General features: G+C 52.5%; 1 long non-coding RNA gene across 1 annotated transcript; it reads right to left on the reverse strand.

Annotated features, from left to right (window-relative positions):
* Nucleotides 1-522: 522 nt before the first annotated feature.
* On the reverse strand, nt 523-4,679 carry LOC135228912 (uncharacterized). Its single transcript, XR_010319782.1, has 3 exons — nt 4,399-4,679; nt 1,476-1,588; nt 523-630 (listed from the first exon to the last, which is right to left on the reverse strand). It is a non-coding gene; the product is annotated as an uncharacterized LOC135228912 (long non-coding RNA).
* Between the last annotated feature and the right edge of the window lie 346 nt (nt 4,680-5,025).

The raw sequence follows: 5,025 nt of genomic DNA on the forward strand, positions 1-5,025 counted from the left end.
TCAGTATAAAAATGGCATGGGGGCAGTGTCTGACGTCCTCAAACCTTACAAGGAGGAAGGAGAATCGGGATCAACAGCCCGAGGCTGATTCCTATGAGGCGGGGGCCAGACATGCCTCCTCTCTCTGCCAGCTTTACCAACTCTGACACCAACTGTCCCTCCCACAACACTCTCTACTTCTCTGCTGGGTTCAATAATTCATTGCAATGGTCACACAGAACTCACAGACCATACTCACAATTATGGGAGTTTATTAGGGAAGTAACAGGTTACAATTCAGGCTCAGGAACACTCAAGGATATAGTTCTTCGATCAGGACAGCCTCTTCCCAGCCATGCTCACAGGCACGCCTCTCCCTGGCCCTAGGCCTCTGCCCAAAGGCACTCAGCTTTCTCTCGCCGTGGGCCAGGAAGCCCACTGTGCCGTCTCCTGCTGCCGGCTCTCTGCCGCCAGGTCTCTGCTGTCACTTCTCACTGCGTTTAGTGTTACAGTTCTCTGTCTGTTTCCTGGTTCCAGGAGCTTCTCAGCACAGGGATCCCAGATGGAAAGGATGTGCTGGTTCCTGGCTGTTCTTCCTTGGTGGTGGTGGGCTCTTCTCTTCCCTGCCTCTGAGGTGGCTCATTTGAAGCCCTGCGAGATGGCAAGACAGGCCGATCCCTTTGGTGGGCCACAGTTACCCTATCACACGGTCCCGCCCAATCACCTGGGTGGTCGTTACAAGACCATGGCTAGAAAGGCAATATTGAGTAGTTCATTACACCACACTCAGATTTCCACCCAGCCCCATGATGTTTCCCCAGTGGGGAAGGGGTATGGCTTATAAGTCTCCGAGGTGCTGTGGGAAGGGGATCTCTGACCTATTCAGGTTGCTCTCAGGGTCCTCAGTGGTTTCTGCGACAAGGATGACACGTGGCCCTGGGTCCTGCTGGGGATGCTGACCTCCATCGCCCATGTCCATGGCTGGTGTAAGTTGTATGTTTGTCTCTCATCTTGGTCAGGGCCTGGTGCTATGCCCTGGCTGACTTGGCCTCAGCTCCTCTGTGCTGGCATCTGCAGACCCTCTGAATCTGGGGCCTCTCCTCCCTTCCACCAGGGCCAGCACTGTCCACTCCATAGCCACAGCTGCAGGGTCACCTAGCCCCTTGCCAGGTTGGGCTTCCTTTATGGTAGAAGCCCTGGCTCTGGACTCAGCCATTTTCCACATCCCCGCTTCAGGGAATGAAGCCCACCCCGCCAGGGTCTCACCTACCCCACAGCAGAAGCCAAGGTCAGTTCAGAAAGCTAAATTCCCAAATTCTAGCCACCCCTCTGCCCAAGGGAGCTGCTGGGTCATCCTGTAAAGTGAATCCTCTGGGTCCCAAATGTGAATGGGGGCAAACCCCCTTTACATGGAGTGCCCCTCCACCTCTCTGACACACTCCCTTGTCTGAGATGAGGCCCAGAGAGGGCAGACTGAGACACGAGTAGTGTCTTACCTCCATCTGCCACTGCCTCCGTGTGCCTTCTGATCTCCTGCGGCTGGGAGACAACACTCTCTTCGACTTGTGTTTCATGTCGACCAAAGGCACATTCACCTCCAGAATTCAGCCTTATTGGAACACAGGGAGAAAGAGAGTGGCTAAATGATTAAAGGATAATAATAATAACCACAAAATAGAAGAGATTACAAAATAGGACTCCCTTATACCTCATCAGCAGGACAAGAGCTCTGTAAAAATAAGCTCGGGGTTCAAAGAGAGGCATCACGCTTAAAACCGGGCCTACGAGCTGCTGTGTCAACGGTCTTAATGTGAGTGTCCAGAGAGCTTATCTCCTAAGCGATCTGTCCCCATCCTCTTCTGCCAACTATTCAGGATAGTTGAGCTGTGCTGCTCAACTCTCCTGAAGCATGTGATGTGTTCCAGGAGGTACAGGGCCAAGCGCGGGTGTATGTTCATGTCTGCATGCGTCCTAGAACTTTGTGGAAGCCCTGGAAACCTTTTGATTGGCCAACATCTTCCTCTTTCTCCCTCTAATTTATCATGGATATGTCATTTAAAATGGCAGTAATTTCACAATTTAGAAGGAAAACAAGGTAGGTAAATGTATTCATTACAGCTTTTATACACACACCCAGAGTCCTACAGGAGTTACTGTGGGCATATATGAATTGCAAAACGATTTGTAGAATTGACGGGAGATTCTTCAGTAACTTCTCTCCCCTCCCCTACTCCCCTATAAGGAGGCAATAACAGGTCTCAAGTGGCCCTTTAATCGGCATTCAACCAACATTTATGGAACCTCTCTTAATAGGTTTTTGGCACTCTTGTAGAATCCGGTAATATACCATTTAGGTGGGTCAACAGAAGACCAACCAAGCAGTGAATAAATAAGTTCAGATCGGGATACGTGTTAGGAAGAAAACAACGCAGCTCATAGGCTAGAAACCTGCTCCTTTACACAGGGTGGTCAGGGAAGGCCTCTTGGAGAAGGTCAGACTTGAGTAAAGACCCTAAGGTTCAGAAGAAAGACCTGGGGGTAGACTCTTCCGGCAAAGAGAACTGCAATTATAGAAGCCTTAATGAGGAAACAAGCTTGGCATGTTCAAGGAACAGAACTAGGGCAGTGGTATTGTAGTGAAGGCAAGAGATGATGAAATTGTTTGGATGTGAAAGTAGAAGGAGGGGCTGGAAACAGGATATACTCAGAAGATCCAATCAAGAGGCCTTGCTGATGGATTGCAGTGGAAAACAAACAAAACACATCCAAGAGGTGTGCTTGGGACATGCTAAATGCAAGATGCCTCTGGGGGATTCAAACAAAGAGACAGGTAAGTCTGGATCTCAGGGGACAAAAAGGTTGTTCCACGAGAGAGAAATTTGGAAGATCACACTATGCAGATCATGTATGATGGCAAAATGGATGAAATCACCCAGGCAGAGAGTGTAGCATGAGAAGGGGGCCTGGTTAAAAGTCATGCAGAAACAGGTGCAAATAATGGACACCGAGAAGGCGTGCAGAGGCTATTGTAGTTGGAGGGACAATCAGGAGAGTACACCACCACAAATCTAAAAATAAAAAATAAAATGAAAGGAAGGAAGGAAGGGAGGGGTGGGGGAATGAAGGGAAGGAGAGTAGGTTTCAAAGGAGGGAATTGTCAAATACACCAAAGGCACTTGGGCGATATAGTATGATGAGGATTAATTAGGTCTTTGGTGCCCTGGTGGCACAGTGGTTAAGTGTTTGGCTGCTGGCACTTTGAATCCACTAGCAGCTCCCTGGAAACCCTACGGGGCAGTCCTACTCTGTCCTGTAGGGTCGCTATAAGGCAGAATCGACTCGATGGCAATGGGCTGGTTTTTTGGTTTTTTTCTTGGTACCCTTGGAAAAAGCACTTTCCTTTGGGGGGAATGAGGGTAGAAGCTCAACTGCAAACAGAATGGTTATACAATAAGTGGAGACATGTTTGGTGTTTGGAGCATCAGGGAAAATGTGGCAGCACCTTGGAGGAAAATGGGATAAGGCTTTATATATTATTTCATGCTGTTTAAGGTGTAAGAAACAAGAGCATGTTCGTAGATGATGGGATGACCTAGTGGAGACGGAGAAGGCGATGATTCAGGAGAAAGGAACGATAATTGCAAAAAGCCTACCCCTTGAGAAGGTGGAAAGGCATTGAATCCAGAGCAGAGGTGAAGGGTCCAGCCTCAAGTAGGATCTGGTAACTTCCTCCAGAGGGGCAACACAGAATACAAGTGCCGATTCAGGGTTTTGGGGAAGTGGTGAGAGAGTGCCTGTCTGATCATTTGTTTTTCCAACAAAGTATCAGTGAATATCTTGAGAACAGTGGGTGATGGTTTCTGTGGAGTGGAGAGTGCAGAGAGTTACTGGGGTTTTACCAGGAGAGAAGGGAGAAAGGAGCCAAAGAGGTGTGTTTGACCTGGAGAGTGAACAGCTCTGAGTAAGCAGGGTAAGGAAGGGCCTGGGGATTGTGAGGAACGCGGTGTGGTGGGTGGTCTGGGGTCTCCACGAGGTTGAAGCCTCTGGATGCAGGGGCAGTAGAGGGAGTGAGCTGGGAGGAAGGGACGTGGTGTTGGTGATGATGAGGGAGGAGGGATCAAACAAATGGAGATCATGGAGGGTTGCACGACCATGGGCGCGGGGAGGCTCAGGGGGCGTGGAGGAGAGCATCCCCGAGGACTCAGAGGCTCTGGTGGTGGCCGGGTCAGCCTCGGGGATGCTGAGATCCCCAGGAAGGACGAGGAGGGAGGGCGGAGAAGACGGTCAGTGTGCCAGGAGAGCAACTTGTCCCAAAGCTAGGGAGGGTGGCTGGGTGGGAGAGGGTGGCAGGGGCTTGGTAGCGGTCCCGCACGGGGGCCGTCGGGCGGCAGGAGCTGGACATCCCGGCCCGACCCTTACCAGTCACCTCACAGAGGCCTCCCGTAAGGTCACCAGCTTGCCGACACCGGGAGGGACGCCGGCAGGGACGGCACTCCGCTCCCACCCGCAGGCCCAGAACCCGCCAATCCCAGGCAGCCCCGCCCACCAGGCCGAGTCCCGCGCAGGGTGGAGTGACGTCCTTTTTCACCGCTGTTGCTATGGTTCCGAGGGCGGGACTAGGGGAGGCTTCCGGTACCTGGGACGGTTGGCCGCGGATGCTTGGGCCGGAACCGTTCTCCCCCCCCCTCACCTTCCTCCCGCCTCGCTTCCTCTGCCAAGTCTCCAGGGGTAAAAACCAGCAGGAAAGAGCCTCCCCCAGCCCCCACCCCCTCTCCCCGTTCCGGTCGCCTGCGCTTTCTTCGACCTGTAGATGGCAGTGCTGCGCCGTGCGGGCGCGCGCGTTCCGCGCCTCCCCCGCCCCTTGTGCTTGAAAAAACGCGGCGGAGGCGTTCCAGGCAGAGGTGGGGTTGCGGCTTCTTGGGGATGGTTCCCAAAAACCTCGCCGCCCGGGGACAAAGCCGGCCCTTTTGATTTTCAAATTGACATTTGAAAAGCTGCGTGGGGCTGCTGGGGGCCCTTAGCAACTGGTAGTTCTGCGTGGTCTGG

The sequence above is a fragment of the Loxodonta africana genome, chromosome X (assembly GCF_030014295.1).
Source record: "Loxodonta africana isolate mLoxAfr1 chromosome X, mLoxAfr1.hap2, whole genome shotgun sequence".
In the NCBI taxonomy this organism is placed as follows: domain Eukaryota; kingdom Metazoa; phylum Chordata; class Mammalia; order Proboscidea; family Elephantidae; genus Loxodonta; species Loxodonta africana.